Below are 19,186 nucleotides of genomic sequence, written 5' to 3'. Positions count from 1 at the left end.
TTTCATATCAAAATTCAAACGTTTGTCATATCTGTGAATGGTCTGCTTATGATGTTGGGTCAATTCAGTATGGTTTTACTCCTGATAATTGGAAAGATAAGAGTTATAATAAAGTAAGAGATCATTGTCATTTAACAGGTAAATTTCGAGGCGCAGCTCATTCATGTTGCAATCTGAATTTGAAATTTCCCCAGAACATCCCAGTTTTCTGTCACAATATGTGAAATTACGATACTCATTTGTACATAAAAGAATTGGCTAAACAATATGGAAATGTTGATTTGATCGCAAACACAGATGAAAAATATATAAATTATTCAGTAAATTCAGGATATGGGTATGAGTTTGAAGATGATAAACCAAGAAAGTTCATCACGTTTTCATTCGTAGATACGTTCAGATTTATGGCATCATCTATTGAAAAATTAGCTAAAAATCTAAAGAAAGAAGACTTCAAACATACAAATCATTTTATACAAGATGGACGAATATTAAACGCAATTCTAGAAAGACAACCAAATGACGAAGAAGAAATCTTTAAAATTCTATCTGGAAAAGGCATATGTCCTTACGAATTTATCGATAGTATTGAAAAACTTGATTACACAGAAGAGCTGAAAATTCAAGATTTCTATTCACTTTTGACAGATGAGAGCATATCTGAGAAAGATTATCAACACTACTTGAGCGTTTGGAACAAATTAAAAGAGAAAAATCTTGGAAATTACTCTGATTTGTACAATATCCAAGATGTACTATTGCTCGCTGATATATTCGAAAACTTCAGAAACATTTGTCTAAATTGTTACAAACTTGATCCAGCTCATTATCTAACTGCTCCAAGTCTCGCATGGGACGCTATGTTAAAATTAACGAAAATAGAATTACAATTGATTAGTGATTATAACATGTATTTAATGATTGAAAAAGGTATTCGTGGAGGTATTTCTCAATGTATTAAGCGATATGTTAAAGCAAATAACAAATATTTGAAATATTTCGATAAGACAAAGCCCGAAAACTATTTACTTTATGTCGATGCAAACAACCTTTATGTTATGGTCTTATGCAAAATTTACCATATGGTGATATCAAGTGGATGAATCCTAAAACATATACAAAAGAAGAGTGGCAAGAAACAATTTTAGAACTCACTGGCGACGAAGATTATGGCTATATTCTCGAAGTTGATCTAGGATATCCAACAAATTTACATGAACATCACAAGGATTTACCTCTTGCTCCCGAACATTATAAAAACAAACTTTGCACAACTTTACTGGATAAAACTGAATACGTTGTTCATTCAAGAAATTTGAAATTTTACCTCGAACAAGGGGTGGTGTTGAAACATGTGAATAGAGTTATAGCATTCGATCAGAAGCCTTTTATGAAAAAGTACATTGATTTTAACACAAACATGAGAACCAAAGCTACAAGTGACTTTGAGAAAGATTTTTACAAGCTGATGAACAACTCTGTTTTTGGAAAATCTATGGAAAATGTGCGAAATAGATGTGATATCAAACTAGGAAATGAAGAATTTTCAATGAAACAAGCTAAGAAAACAAATTTCAAATGCTTTAATATCTTTGACGACAACTGTATAGCGAGTCACATGTACAAACAAAAGGTTAAATTTAACAAGCCAATCTACATAGGATTTTCAGTTCTTGACCTATCAAAATTGCTAATGTATGAGTTTTATTACGATAAATTAAAGAAGTTTGATCCAGATTTGAATCTGTGTTACATGGATACAGACAGTTATTTCCTAGAATTGAAACGAGATTCTTTTAAAATTATTAAAGAAAATATAGATGACTTTGATACGAGCGATTATCCAAAAGATCATGAATGTTTCACTACTAAAAATAAGAAGGTAATAGGGAAATTCAAAGATGAGTTAAATAGCGAAGTTTTAGAAGAATTTTGTGGATTGAGATCGAAAATGTACTCGTACAAATATCTTGACAAAAATCCAGTTAGGTGCAAAGGAATTAAGAGAAGCGTTGTAAATAAAACAATAAATATCGAAAACTTGAAGAGATGTTTGTTCGAAGATAAGGAAGAATTTAGGGAGATGACGGTAATCAAAAGCTATAAACATGAGTTGTACACCGTTACTATAAACAAGTTAGCACTGAACGCTAAAGATGATAAGAGAATTATCCTAGAAAATAAGATCGATACAGTACCGTATGGCTATAAAAATGAAGCGAAATCTGATATATTAGACGAATTAAATAAACTTGGAAACTTTGAAAATTGAGAAATAACCGGAAGTTTTTACGAATATGAATTGAGAAAGTCAAAGCTGTAATTTTTTCTATATAAATGGAGGCCCAAAAGAAATGTTCCATGTGTCAAGAATTTAAAGATTTATCAAAGTTTTGTCAAGATAAGACTAGAAAAGATGGATTATAGTGTTATTGTAAGGATTGTAATAAGAAATATAGAAAAGAATTATTTAATAAAATGGAAAAATTAACTTTAGAAGAGAAAGAATGCACACGGTGTAAAAAAGTTAAGAATATTTCAGAATTTTATAATCACCATTATAGTAAAGACAAAAAACAAGCATATTGTAAAGAATGTATTAGAGAAATCTTTGCTAGACCAGTTCATTGCGTATGCGGAAGAGAAATTCAACATTTCTATAGTCTTAAAAGACATTTACAAACAAAATATCATAATTCAAATGTTTAGTAAAATTTAGAAACATTTTCATCGTGTAATTTAGATATTCTATAAATCAGTCGAGATTCTGTCATATTTGTGATAAAATTATTTCTGTTGTATAAAATATTCAAAGATACTTTCATTTGGTTGTAGAGATTTATACTATTTGGATCTCCATGTCTTAATAAAATTTCCATTTCTGGGTAATCAATTTCAAGTTCTTTCAATCTTTTCGGTATTTCTGTCTTTTGAGCTCTGATAACGTAATAAGGATATTCCCACGTGTGATTCTTCTTAATTAATACAAAAACATGGTGTTTTTTCTTATCCAAATCCTTACAAACAAGGTCTGGTTTCATTAAGTCAATTTTTACACTTTGTTTTGCGATTATTTCCGTTTTTATTTCATCTTTAATTTGCAAGTGTTTTACTTCATCCTTTAAATATTTAATCTTGTTTTCAAGTTTGTACTCACCAAATTTTCTAATGGAGGGTAGTACTTCTTCTAAAACCCAGTCTTGAAATAATTCTCCTTTCTTCATTTTAGATTTTAATAGAATATATTCCCGGTTCATTAATGAAAATAGTATTTTCTTGAAAATTTGGAGGTAGTAACGATTCGTTACCCCCTTTGTTTGTAAATGTTTTTCTGTACTTTTCTTTAACGTGGTCAATAATAGCTTTATTCGTATTTTTAAATTCTAATATTTCTGCTACATATTTTTCTTTGAACCAAAATTCATTATTATCATCCACAATTGTAAAGATATGTTTGTTTTCAAATCTAAGTTGATTATTGAGTAGGCCTACAACTGACTCCATTTAGATAGAAAAGAAATTTAACTAGTAATTATTATTTCGAGAATAAAGGTCAGATTCATTGATAAAAAACAGTGTCAGGATGAAGATTGTTAAGGGGCCATTCGAATAGCCCCTTGTTTTTTAAGTAAAAATATTGAATTTTGTCATCATCAACTCATTTTTATTCCTTTCTCAATCTTAAATATATTGTTGTTTTACTCTCATTATTTAATAAATTTCCCTCAGAGTCTTGTATAGTTAGAAAGATTTTTTGAATTCTTTAAATATTTTTTCTAATTGGAATATAATCGATTTCATTCGGTTTTTCACTGATTTTTGATCCATAAGCAACATTTGGGAAAAAAGTGTACAAAATTTCAGGTTCTTTGTGTAAAATGTTCGGTATGATTTTCAAAACTAGGTTCAACGAGATTACAATGTACTTCAATTACATCGAACGGTCTAAATTTTGGCGTTTTATTTCCTAAATATACCTGATTTGGCTCAATAGTTTCTTGAACAAACCCTAACAAATCTACAATAATTGCTGAAAACATTATTCTTACTGGTGATTTTATTTGAATTTTATTAGAGAGATAATTTTTTTGCATTTCAAACTTGTTTTCGTCAAAGTTTAAAGATTTATCTGATTGTTTGAATGTTTTCAGATAATTTTTAAGGGAATTTTTTATTTGATCGAAAGTATAATATCCTTTGTTTAAACCACAATATTTTGTTATGTTCTTCTCACTAAATCCTATACAATAAGGAGAACTTTCACTATTATTTATTACAAAATTGTCAGAATAAAAACCGCTTAAACCGATAAAATAATTTGATTCTTCCTCTAAATGAATAGGATGTTCCAAGTTTAAAACTAATTTAGAGCTTTCTGAAGTCAACTTGAACAGCTTCATTTTCGCTATTTAAATGGAGAAATTTTTAAAGCAAAAAGATCAGATAAAACTTCAAACGTTTGAAGAAAATAAGAAAGATCAACCAATCAGATTGTTAATTGTTGGTTCAAGTGGATGTGGAAAAACAACTTTATTATTGAATTTTATCTACAATAGGTTGATTCCTTATTCCAATTTGTATGTTTTTAGTAAATCTTTAGAACAAGACGCATACAAAAAATTACAACAAAGATTCAAAAATATTGAGAAGAACTTAAGCAAAGAAATATCACATTTTTATAATGCTTCTGAGGACATAGTTCCGTTAAGCGAATGTAAACCCAATTCTTTAATCGTTTTTTATGATTGTATTTTGGAAAATCAGGACGTTATTAAGGAATATTTCGTAATGTCTCGTCACAAAAACATATCTTGTATCTATCTTTCCCAATGCTTTTCAAAGGTTGATAACAAGTTATTAGAAATAATTTGAATATGTTGTGTGTTTTTAAGCAAGATGATCACTATTCGAGAAATATTTACAACAATTACGTGGGATCTGATATGAGTTTTAACCACTTTAATGAATTATGTGATAAAATTTGGAAAGAAGACTATGGATTTTTAACTATTAATCTAACTTTGAAGCCTAAAAATAGTAAATATATGAATAAATTTTCTAATATAAATGCTGCTCAGTGGTCTGACAAATCTACTTGATAAAATATTTGTTACAATTATTTTTACATTATCTTTACTTTTTATTTACATTATGAAAACAACTGAAAAACGGTAAATCTGTGCACGTTTTACGTTTCACGTTTCACGTTCACGTTCCACGTTCACTTTTTACGTTCCACGTTCACGTTTTTACGTTCCACGTTCACGTTCACGTTTTTTACGTTCCACGTTCACGTTTTACGTTCCACGTTCACGTTTTACGTTCCACGTTCACGGTTCAAAATTTTTCTAATTAAATGGTGAACGTAACTTCTGAAGAAGCGAAAATACTTGATCAAATCGAAAAGAAATTAATCAAAGAATTTAAAGAACAGATTCGAATTGATGAAAAAGAACAAGAATTTATTCAAAAAATTAATCAACCTGTAACTTCTGCAATTAAAAATGTTCAAGGTAAAATTGAAAACGTTTTAAGCGATAATCAAAATTTGATGAATTTGGTTCCAGTTGTACGACAATTTGCTGATATTTCGATTCCAGAATCTGAAGTAGAAGAGTTTGAATTGCCAAAATTACCATCTTCAACACCTCCAATCATTGAATAATCTACAATAGTTGAACCAATAAGTCCTAGAACAATGGATATAATAGTTGGTCCAATTGGTAGAAAGTTTCTTCCTAGAGTAAAAGATGATAAATTTGGTTTGTATTGGGATAAAAAAAAGAACAGTTTTATGATTGGAAATTTGCCCGTGAATTTTGAACATAATGATATCATTATTAATGAAAAAACATATGAAGGAACTCAAGGTTTATGGAGATTATTAACAGACTATGACGCTCCAAAAGATAATTTATATTCTGAAGAAGATTTAAAAAGTATACAGAAATTTTATTGGAATCTGACTCAATTTACAAAAATAATGATCCATGTACTAGGAAGCCTAAGTCAAGTAGAGGTAGAAAATATATGAAATTAATTAAACCAATTTGGGAAAAACGAATCGAAGGATCAGGTGTAAGAAAATACAGTGATAATAAGATTGAATACAGATATATCGACGATTTGACAAAACTCGATGGAATTATTAATTATATTTATGCTCAAGAAAAGGCTGGAAACAACAATTTTTTGAACGAAAAGAAAGCGATTAAATGTTTTATTTCGAACAAACTTGATGAGGTGATTGAAAAACCTAATGGAATTAAATATTTAAAACGAATTTTGACGGCAATAAGTTCATCTATGATTGAGGGTAGCGGACTTTTGAATGATTTTATCAACAATTTACCTTTTGAATAACACGTACCAACTTATCAGTATCTGGGGCCTGGCACAAAACTCGAAAAAAGACTAAAAAGAGGAGATCCTGGTGTGAATAAATTAGATCAAGCTGCAATGGAACACGATATTTTTTATGCAAAACATAGAGACACAAATTCCAGACATATAGCAGATAAAGTTTTGCAAGATAAGGCAATGGATAGATTTATATCAAAATATGCTAGTTTAGGTGAAAGATTTGTTGCGCTTCCAACAGCTGGAGCAATGTTTTTGAAGAGAAAACTAGGAATGGGAATCGAAGAGAACTTGAAATTTTAACTATATAAATGGAGGTGAACGTAAATTTCAGCAAAAATCAGAAAGAAAAAATAAAATCCGCTTTTAAGAAGAAAATACCTGTTAGTATTCAATTTAAAATAGATCAACTAAAAAATGGCGAAGATAAGATATTTTTAACAAATAGACAATACAATAAACTCGAAAAACCCCAAAAAAAAACGATAAAGGCGTCAGAAAAGAATTTTCTTATAATCAGTTGAAAGAACTTAAAAATGGTGGACTTTTGAAAGATTTATTAGATTTTGGAGAAAATATTCCAGTTGTTGTTAAAAATGTTGTTCCTTATGTTCGTAAAGCTGCTCCAATCGTTAAAAAAGATGTGATTCCTATTGTTCGAAACATTTTAAATTGGTTAGATAAAGAGTTGGAAGATGTTACAGGATCTGGATTAGATGAAAAAACTTTGAATTACGTGAAATCAAACATTGAAAAAAAAAATTTAAACCTTTAACATTCGGGGAATTGGAAGAAATCTGCAAAAATATTAAACATTTTAGAGGAATCTTCATGAGAGATACATTACCTGAAAAAGTTAAGAAATTTGAATGTGGAATTGTGAATTTAGACTCGATTATGGGAAGTGGAACGCATTGGATTTGTTATTATAAAAATGATAAGAATGCATGTTATTTTGATTCGTATGGAAGAATTGAGGACAAACCACCTATAGAATTCATTAAATATTTGAAAAAATCAAGCGTCTACTACAATGATTCTCAGATTCAAGATTATAAAGATCCCCAATTTGTGGTCATTTATGCGTTTTTGTTTTGAATGAGTTGACTGATGGTAAAGATTTTAAAGAAGTTGTTAACAAATTATTACTTAATAAATATGGATTCACAAAATATTTTTGATGTATTTGGAACACAAATTATTCAAAATGTAGATAATAGTTTGAATTTTGATAGTTTGAGAAATGAGTTTGATAACAAGTTAGAAAATGTATTACAAAACCTTCCAGATTCAGATATGTTTGCTGTCGAGATTGAAGATTTTAAAGCAGAATATGATAACAAACTTGCAAATTTCATGAGTTCAAATGAAGTTGCTGATAAAATAAAAATATTGGAAAAAGAAGTTGATGATGGTGTAAAAAAATTATTTACCAATTTAATGTCTCATATCGAAAAAGCTGATAAAATTACTGAAGCGATCAAAGTTGAAAAGAATTATGTTAGTTTGGCTAATAAAAAAAGAATTGTCGGTGTTCGACCTGGTATTGACAAACATGATGTTGTTGTTAAAGAACAAATTTTGAAACCTGTAAAATTATCAGAAAACATCGATATTGTTGATGTACATGATCCGAATGTTAAAAATGCCTTAGTTTTTAAAGGAAAAAGACTTAGCAGTGTTAGTAAAGGAATTAATCCATTTGATGTTGTAATGATTCAATTAGAAGATCATATTAAAATGTTTAATGAACTAAAACAAAATTATGAGAATCATAAACAGCATGTTAAAGATTTTACAATAGAAGTCTATGACAAGTTAGAAGTCTATGAAAAACTTGAAGAAAGAAGTAAAAGATCAGTAGACGATGTTGGTGAAATTGCTGAAAAATTTATACAATTTGAGCAATATTATAATTCATTTACAGATTCTGTTAATGAGCAGTTGAGGGAAATTGCGCAAGATTTTAATAAATATCAAAATAAAGTTAAAGAACTAGTTCGAAAAATTCAGGAAGATTTTCATACATATCAAAATAATGTTCGTGATAAAAATAAAAGTAATGGTGAATTACTTGAAGGAATAGATGATAAACTCGATAAAGTAAATAAACTAGAAGAAAACTTTAATAAATTATAGAAGATGTTAATAAAACTTTTGAAAATATTGATAACAGATTTAATGGATTAGTTATGACAAATATTTAATCAATTCTATAGGTGGTTTGTCCTCAATTCTTCCATACGAATCATAATAGATGGTTATGATGACTAATTTTCCTTATATAAATGGCGCTCATATACTGTGTGAGTTGTAAAGAAAAAACTGAAACAAATGATATAAAATACTATGCAAACATCAATAAAAGAATTTCTGGAAAATGTGCTGAATGTAACGCTAAAAAGAGCCAATTTATAAAAACTTGATTTTGAAATTTTTTCCTAATAAATAGAGATGGCGGGACATTATAGTGCTTTCGATCTTTTTATAATGCAACACGAAAGAGATTTGAAAAAATAACATTGGGATATTTCTCAAAAATATGAATTATCCGAAGATATGATGAGATTATACGTAAACAAATTGAATTGGTATAATATTGCTAGATATCAAACTTTATCATCAGAGTTCATTCAAGAAAAAATACATTATCAATTAAAAGATCATATGTCTGTTCTTTGTCTCTATCAACACTTGAGTATACAATTTTTGGATGAAAATAAAGATACAGTTGATTGGAATAATATTATAGGTAGTGGTTACTATCCTGTGCAGATTTTATTGAAATATGTGGCCGAAATTGCAAAATTTAAGGAAGAGAATCCTGAATATGACGAAGTAGATAATTAAAAAATGACTAAAATCTTTTCTTATCGACTTATACATGATTACAATTTTCGTAAAAACATCTTGAAATTTGTTCTATATAAATAGCGGACTACAAAAAGTATTCAGGCGATATTGAAAGGGCGGAGTTTAAAAATTTCTATCCAATTAGTAAACAACATTTGAATGAACCGAATAAAAGAACTGAGTTTAATATTGATTTTGGAGATAATTTTTGCTCGTCTAACTTAAAGTTTTATATTTCTGGAACTTTAACAAAACAAGATGGTCAAGCATATCTTGGAACTAATAATGTTAGATTAATCGATAATTTTATACCGTTTTTATTTTCTAAGATTGAAGTAAGAAAACACAATAAATTGATAGAAGAAGTCGAAAACTGTGGCCAATTAAGCACAATTAAAGGAACTATTTCGTATTCAAAAAGTGATGTTATTTCTCAAACTTCTAATGGCTTTGAATCAGATTTTAAATTTGGTGTTTTTGAAGCAGCTGGAAATTTATCTCATTTTGGATTAGGATTTTTTGAAAATGTTACTATTCCGATCTATAAAGGAGGATTTTATCTAAGTTTTATAAGAGCAGAAGACGATGATGTGATTCTGAAGACTGCAACTGGAAATGTTATGCCTGTTGATGGAAAAATAACAATAACAGATTTTTTTTATTAGAGTTCCAATGATTGATTATAAAACCACGAGTAAAATTAGATTGATTGATGAAATTACAAAAAGTCAAAACATTATGTTTAATTTTCTAGATTGGCAATGTATTGAACAAAAAGGTATTTCCGGAACAACTTATTCGTTCGATATTACAAATATTTATAGAAATATCTTCAATCCCAAATTCGTTATCATAGGTTTTCAAACAGATAGACAGAATAATCAAGAAAATAATCCTTCAAAGTTTGATAGTTTGGATGTAAAAAATATCAGAGTAAAATTGAACGGTTCTTATTATCCAGATGAATTACAAAATTTAAAAATTTCAGGTCTTTTCAGAAAAATGTATCAGATGTATCAAGATTTTAAGAAAGTTTACTGTAATAATAAGGAAATGTATTACAATCCTAAAGAATTTTTAGCGAATAGACCTATTTATGTCATTGATACAACAAAGAGTTTGACAAATATTTCTGGTTCAAAGAACGATATAATTATCAATATGGATTTTCAAAAAGCTGTTACAAACGCGATTTGTTATGTGGTTGTGGTTTCTGAGAAATTTTTAGCCTATGATGTGACTAAGAACGATATTAGAGAAATTCAGTAAAAATCGCGTTATTTTCACTATTATTCATCGGATAATTTTAAAACTTTACAGAATTGTTAAAGACATTGATAAAAGTATTCATTTTAAATTGCATTAAAAAATTTTGAAAAATAGGGATGATATTAGGGAAAAAACTATTTCAAGGTCATGGACCGGAAGTGGTGATTTTAAAAAATACTTTAATATTTACTGATCCTATATACCAAATTTCATCAAAAAAGCTCCAATAGTTCTCTAGATATAAGAGTTTAAAGATAAGGGATGATTGGGGTAGATTTTGAACATTTTGTTATTTTCATGAAATTTTAAGTTGAACTCGCTTGTTTTTGAAGTTTCAGATTTTTCTGAAAATTTTTTATATTTTTTTTATGAATATTAAGAAATAGGGGATGATTTCACCCTTACGGATAAATTAAGTCGAAAGAGTTAAGTATTTACTATATGTTTACCAAATTTCATTAATATCGGTTGAGTAGTTTTTTAGCAACAAGGTTTGCAAGAAATATTGATATTCACTTATTTAATATACATTGGAAACTATAACAGTTCTAGGGAATTGAGACATTTCATTTTAACATGTTGGTAACACTACATCTCGTCTTCATCTCTTGCTGGGCGTTGGCCACGTATAGCTAGTCATGTGTGATCCTCCTCTATTTTAACGAAATTTAACAAGATATATCATCATTTAGAAGATTCTAATGTATTTGTGAGTTGAAGAAAGAAGATATAGACTTTATATGAAGTAAGAAGATTGTGTGATGTTCTGTGTTTCTTGTTAAAAGTGAAGTGAAGTGTTCCACTGGGCGTTGTCCTTCATATTTAATAAGTTTCTATTATATTTATGATTCGAAGAAAGACATTACAAGAAGATTGTGAATTTGTGTAAACATTCTAAACTGTGATAAAAACATTGTGTGAAAATAGTGTTCATTTGTAATACAGAATTAAGTGTTTTTACAGTGATTTCATTGTCGCACACGGTGTGAGCAAACCAAGGTCATTGTGGTGTGAGCAAAGCAAGGTCATTGTTCACGGCGTGAGCAAACCAAGGTCATAGTGGAACGCCGACGTTACAAATCTAGAGTTGATTGAAATAAAACATATGATACCTTTCTTCTTCTCCCATTCCCAATTTCTTAGAAGTTAAGTAGATATCGCAAAAACACGCACACTAACAACACTCATTTTGTATGTCTTTCATTATATCGTAATGAATTGCTGAATGGCAAACGTTTCTCTTTTTCGTTAGAATCACACACACACAATATATCTGTTTCGTAAATGTTTTTTCCATATAATTTATCCCAATCTACAACAAAAGCGTGATTTCTTATAAACTCCTTTGATAAATCTTGTTGTTTACAAAGACTTGTTAAAAAACTAGCAGTATGCATATTCCTTGGCCAGTATGGATATTGTCTTCTCAACATTTCAACAAATAAACAATGAAATTTAGCATAAAAGCGATGAAAAATGTCAGATTGTTGGTGTTTTAGTTTATTTTGTAAAAATCGGAATATTTTTCTTATTTTTCTATTATTTAATTTAAAATCTCCTATTACATTTAACATATTTATACTATCTAAGTTGTCTGTAATAAATTGCATTGAACACTTTTTAGTACTTAAAAGTTCTCTGAATTCGTTTTCATTTAAGAATTCGTTTTCACTAGGTAAATATCAACATTTGTTTAACATATTTAGGTAATTCAAAGAAGTCTTTATAACTATTTCCTGTGGTAAGTTCCTTAAATGCTAGAAACTGAAGTGATTTTGGAGAGTTCATGTTGTTTGATGACTATTTAGTAGAATAGATTTTTTATTTAAGAAAAATAATTTGCTAAATTCATATTATTCTCTTTCATTCCCTCTAAAACTTCAAAAATATACTCTTTCGCTGATGAAAAATCTCGATTTCTTCCGGAATAATCTTTGTAATCATAGACAAAATATCCTAAATAGTTGTACAATAGAATGAAATTATTTCTATTTATCTCTGTTGTAGAAATGTAAACACAAACATTTGCGCTGAAAAATTTATATCTCGGCAGACTTAGTTCCATAATCTCCATTTATAACAAAAAATCTTTCTATATAAATGAATGAAGAGTATAATGCCAACTGTTACAAGTGTTATGATAGAGGAGAAATTATTGATAAAAGATATTTAGTTTGTAGAGATTGTAATTTAATTTTGTATGAAAGACCTAAACCTAAGAAATTTCGAAATAAACTAACACATTTGAATAATCTGCTTATAAAATTACAATACGGAGGTGAAAAACAAACAAAATTTGTTACAGAGTTTAGGAAAATAAATAAGATTTTACCTGTATTTTTTCATTATCTGGATGTTGAATTTGTCTACGATTTTAAGCCAGAAATCCTCGATGATTTTATAGTACACTTGGAAAAGATAAATAATGAACCTCGTGAAAAGAATGTGGTTTTACTCACATTCTCCCCGACTTCTCGAGTGATTGTTAGCAAATTCCATCATTTCCGTCGTAGCAGACCAATAGATTGATTCTAAGGAGATTTTACATTAAAACTGCTCAAGAAAGTAGAAGCGAACAGCTATAGATTCGGTAATTTTTCATTCGTGAGTTACTGTTTGATTTTACAGATTCGTTTATTGTCCTTTAAACAGTATTTTCTCTTGATTTACTGTTGGCTCCAAAAGTGGTCCAGAACCCTCATATTCATATCTACTTACGTGATTACACCACTTCAAACGATTGTCAAAAACTACACCCAAATATCTATACTCACTCACCCTATCAATACAATCACACAAAACGCATCCATCCTGGCCACCACAAGTATGCAACCGTAGCTTAAAAACAAAAGGATCGCCGTCAGCTCGTATAGAGATTGGCATACATTTAGTTTTGGCTATATTAACTGTGAGCCGACATTGATCAAACCAGCGCTTGACAGTGAGTAGATCGCGCTCAGCCACATCCCTCACTTCCTCCCAGCTTTCACCCTCAAATAACAAAGCGGTGTCGTTGCATAAAGAAATATCTGTCCTTTACACAGAGTCAATCTTCCTAGATTGTTAATAAAAATTAAGAAAAGCAAGGGTCCAAGAGTACTGCCTTGCAAAACCCCATACTCAATTTTTTGAGGAACGCTAGTATGGCCTAAAACAGAAACAACTTGATACCGATCGGACAAATAACTTTTGAACCATCTCCAAGAGTTCCCTTGTGTTCAAATATATTTTAATGTTTGTAGTAATAATTGTCTATCAACTGTATCAAAAGCTTTAGCAAAATCTATAACAATCAATAATGGTTTTTTATTACGGCTAATCGTGTCATGAACACTTTTAGTTAGCAAATATAAATCGTCATTCAAATTCTTATCTTTTCTGAAACCGAATTGATTTTGTACAAGAATATTATTGATGTTTAAATATTTTTCGAGTTGAATTCTGACACATTTTTCCAATAATTTAGATAAAACACTAGTTAAAGTTATTGGCCTGAAGCTAACACATCGATTTTTTGGGCCTCCCTTATAGATTGGGATTACTTTATCCATTTTAAAAGATGCTGGGAAAATTCCCTGTGACATACTATTGTTTATAATATGTAGAAGTGGAAGCTTTAATAAATTAAAAAACATTTTGATAAGAGTAACCGGGATTCCATCTTCTCCCGGAGCAGACCCGCCTCTAAGGTTTTGTACAACACGAGCAAGGACATCCTGGGATATCGGCTCCAGCTGGAAGTAAGAATTCGCCCCGTAATCCTCGTCATTCATAACGACTTCAGTCACGGGAGGCACAGCACTGGCTAAGTTGGCACCCACCCTAACATAGTACTCATTTAATGTGTTAGCTACATTATTTATATCATTTGTCTCAATATTAATTTTGCCATCCAGAAACTGTTCAATAGGAAAGGAATCTTTTTTTTTTATCCATGTCCATAATTTCAGCAATATTTTTCCACAAGAGCTTATTATTATTTTTTGATTCATTAATTTTATTTCTAAAATACATTTCTTTAGCCAATTTAATAGTTTTATTTAAGAGATTTCTATAGTGCTTGAAACGGGTTTTTAACATTGTATTAAAAGGCTAGCTTTTGAGCTGCTTACTCATTCTATCTCTAACTCGAATTGATTTAATTAGTCCAGCGGTAACCCACGGCTTTAGCTTGACGTGCTTAGAAGAAATTGGGTTCTTATTAATTGAGGATTGTAATAGAATATCTTGCAAATATTCAACAAACTTAGATGCAGACAGATTAACATCCTCGATCTCTAAAATCGGTGTCCAATTTCTTTCAGAGACAAGACGGCCAGCAATATCAAAGTCAATATATGTGTTTTTAACGAAAGATGATTGTTTTCTTTTACTTTGAATTAAACTGTGTTGACTTTGCGAGACAGTAAAATAGTGATCCGTCATTTCCGCTTTGATGACCGCCGACAACACCGTCCGTAGTTTTAATATCCGTAAATATATGATCAATACAACTTTTGGAAAATCCAGTAACTCTGGTTGGCACATTAATGCAACTAATGAAACCAGCTCCATACATTATATCAAGATATCGTTGTGATAGTGGATCGTTGGTTTCAGGTAAAATACAACAATTTATATCACCTATCAGCCAGTGAACCCAGATGTTTCTCAATCTTCGAGCATTGAGAAAATTTTAATTTAATATCAGTGGTAAATTAATAGTAGTTTGCAAAGTATTAATTTTACATTACAATAATAACATTAATATTGGACACTTTGTATTCATTTACCGCTGATTTTGAAATAAAACTAAACTTGTTTATATATTAAAAAAATTATATTTTACACCTCTACTGCAAAATTTGTTTTAATGACAACCTTTTGTGATAGCTATTATAAAGGTTTCAGTTGAAATGTATTTAAGTTTGTAATTCAATTTATGCAATAGATATATAAATACGAGATTATTAAACATTGTATGAATTCGAGTTACACAATGCAACGAACAATCAGCTTACATCGGTGTTATGTTATTTATCGGTAGGTTATTGCTTCCTTTAACATTTGGGGGAGAGCCAAGATTGTTCCTGAGACTTCATGTTGTTGGCATACGTGATCCTAACGTTGCCTGACTTTTAATTTAATGTTTTTATTGATTTTTTAAAAACTTTCTAACAAAATGTGTATCGAGTTTCTTGTTGTCATTATGATTGGGGAAGAAAAAATATAATCATAGTTTTAAAAATTTCTTATATAGCTGACTGAGTGTTAGCCATATTACTTAAAGGGCTTTAATATTTCAATTCCTTTTTTCTGCCTCCCCGCATAATATCTAGAAAACTGAGTTGTATACTTTAAATGAAATTACATACATACAGTGATCAAACTATGTTTTATGAATGTCCCTTAATGGGATTTGGCTGGGGTTAGGACAGTATTCCGCTGGAAATGTCAAAAACGGATAAAATTTTAAACTACAAATTTAGGCTGCAAAATTCTTGTTTTTTATGTACATGTTTTTATACTTTTTTATTATTTGGTGTTAGTGCTGTTTTATTGGTACTTTGTTGTTATTTATTAGTCATTTATATTCTTCCTACTGTCTATATTTACTATATAGCAGCCAGTCAGCATATTCATTACTTTATATAGCTTATCCGTTGACAATAGACGAAATGGAAAGGTCACGGAACTGAGAAGCAAATATTCCTATTGAGAACCCACGCTATTGTCGATGGAAAATCGAATGTCGGTTAGCCTATTTCTTTATTTTATCTAATTTCATTACTTCTAGCTTTCCAAATTATAAATGTTATATTCTACTTTTTGACAGTTTGTAGTTCATTTCTGTATGGATCATTCCATTTGGGGCATAAGATACAGCGGAAATAGACGGAATTACGTTATTATTAGGACAACATCCCAAACTTGGTGCTTTAAAATATAATATAAACAGCTGAGCGTATGTTGGCAGAATCGAGATAGCTCGTACAAACTGAGCATTGTTGCACTGCTGAGAATTGTTGAACAGCTGAGCGTATGTTGGCAGAATCGAGATAGCTCGTACAAACTGAGCATTGTTGCACTGCTGAGAATTGTTGAACAGCTGAGCGTATGTTGGCAGAAACGAGATAGCTCGTACAAACTGAGCATTGTTGCACTGCTGAGAATTGTTGAACAGCTGAGCGTATGTTGGCAGAATCGAGATAGCTCGTACAAAATGAGCATTGTTGCACTGCTGAGAATTGTTGAACAGCTGAGCGTATGTTGGCAGAAACGAGATAGCTCGTACAAACTGAGCATTGTTGCACTGCTGAGAATTGTTGAACAGCTGAGCGTATGTTGGCAGAATCGAGATAGCTCGTACAAAATGAGCATTGTTGCACTGCTGAGAATTGTTGAACAGCTGAGCGTATGTTGGCAGAATCGAGATAGCTCGTACAAACTGAGCATTGTTGCACTGCTGATAATTGTTGAACAGTTGAGCGTACTTTACAAGTGTAATTTACAAATCGGGTACATGCATTCTGATTTCCATATTGAAAAAAGAAGAGAAGAAATCAATATTTTCAGATAGAGCGCTGCCCAGTCGCATCATCACATTCAAAGAAGCGTTAACCCCCAGACTATTACGTGAGAAATGGACTAAACAACCCTCAGACTCTGGTTGCGGGTCGAGGCACAAGGAAGCTGTGTTCAGACAGAAGTTCTCCACAGTCGATACACCCATTCATTAAATTATACAAGAAGACAAACATACTCAGATGCCTACTTTTATAGAGGCTGTCCATATAAAAAAGTGACAGTATTTGGGAATATGGTATTAAAAATGTATATTCCCCAAATTCTCTGCAGTACAAGAACATTAGAAACTTAATTTGAATTTGTTTAGTTAATTGTGTGAGATAATGCTATTGAGGATACCGAACAGTAAATTCGAATTCCATTTTATATTTATCAAAGGAGAAATATAATAGTTTGCATGCACGTGGATATCTAATGAAACCACCAGATCGACAAACAACTCCCAGGGATCTATATGCTGCATTGCACAATTCAACGATATGTTGAAAGAAATGCAAGTTTTCATCAGAAATACAATCCAATTTTTTTGAATTGAGTTCTGTGGGTTAAAAATGCACTTCCAATATGATATTGAAACTTGTAAGACCCCCAAATACGCCTGGTGTACTGAACTACTTTAAGTTATTCCTACTCCATACCACCAGGCGGTCCAAATAATCGTAAAGGTTATCACTATCATCAAGAGAAATTATTTCAAAGAATATTTTCATATAATCTGCATAAAGAAGAACTTTATTATTATTCTCACAACTAACAATATCGTTAATAAATAGCAGAAATAGAAATGGATTCAAATTTGAACCTTGGAGGACGCCAGACTTGACCAAAATGTTATCAGGATAAAAGTCAGAATATTTTACTTGTTGCCTTCTGTTGTGAAGATATATTTTGGAAAACCTAATCAAATCATTAGAAAACCCAGAATTTTCCATTTTTAAATAACTGCAAATTAATGACTTTATCGAAAGCTTTTGAAAAATCTGTATAAATACATCTACAAGGCCTACTTCGTCCAGTGAAGAAATGCAAAACTTTTTAAACTAAAGAGATTAGAGTTAAAGGATTTACCTGGGAAAATACCGCGCTATTAAGTTGTTATATATTTTTTGAATAAAATAATATACAATTTTTGTTATACTAGATTTTTGCTAGCAGAGGTAGCAGATATCAGAAGGAACACGTGAGCGAAGGGCGTCGCTTATCAGCTGTCCAAGGTCACAGTCGATGTGTCATAAACTGACTTAAAATATGTTGCAAACACTTCCGCTATCTCCTTACTTCCCTCTACCTCTACCACGTCTAGTGTCATTTTTGTAAGATAACTATCTGTCACCCGTAACTTTCTCAAACTACTCCAGAAAGACAAATGAATGTTTGTAATATTATCTTCCGAATGAGAAGTGTAACTTAAATAATCAATTTTAATTATCTTTTTAGACTCGAAATTTTAAAATCTATTCCCAAAACAGAGTGATACATTTATATTTTTACCAGAGAAGTCTCTTCACAAACAACTAAGTTTGCAATATTTTGTAGTACTAAATCTAGAGTCCTACCTGAACAATTGATAATATCATTCTTTAACCTAGGATTAAACATTTTAGTAAAAAACAACAACTGACTACAATTCCCCCTTCCCAACCATTAAATTAAACAAAGAACCATATATAGGTAAATTGAAATTACCAAGGATACAAAGTTGTATTAAAGTTATACTGTTCTAATTTATTTGTAAAATATCTATAACTAGACAATGCAGAATTAGGTGGGAAATAAACCAAGCCAACAATTACGAAAAAACACCTTGGAAAATTAACTTTTATCCAAACATGCTCTCCACCAGCTTCTAAGTTATACAGCCTACAAGATTTGAAACAACTTTTGTACTGCGATTAAACCTTCCCCCCCACCCCGAATACCATGAACAATTCTATTTTTCTGTAAATTTCATAGTCATCAATAAAAACTTCTGAATTTTCAGTTGAGTCATTCAACCATTTCCCAGTGATTGCAATCATATCGTAATTACTACCAGTAACATCTAGCCTGAATTGCAACGTTTTTTTCCTGAGGCCTCTAACGTTTTGGTAATAACAACTGACTTTATTAGGACTATTCATAAAAAAAATCTAGTAAT

Source organism: Homalodisca vitripennis, chromosome 4 (genome assembly GCF_021130785.1).
Source record: "Homalodisca vitripennis isolate AUS2020 chromosome 4, UT_GWSS_2.1, whole genome shotgun sequence".
In the NCBI taxonomy this organism is placed as follows: domain Eukaryota; kingdom Metazoa; phylum Arthropoda; class Insecta; order Hemiptera; family Cicadellidae; genus Homalodisca; species Homalodisca vitripennis.
The sequence above is the reverse complement of the archived record's forward strand: the minus strand, read 5'-3'. Positions refer to the sequence as shown.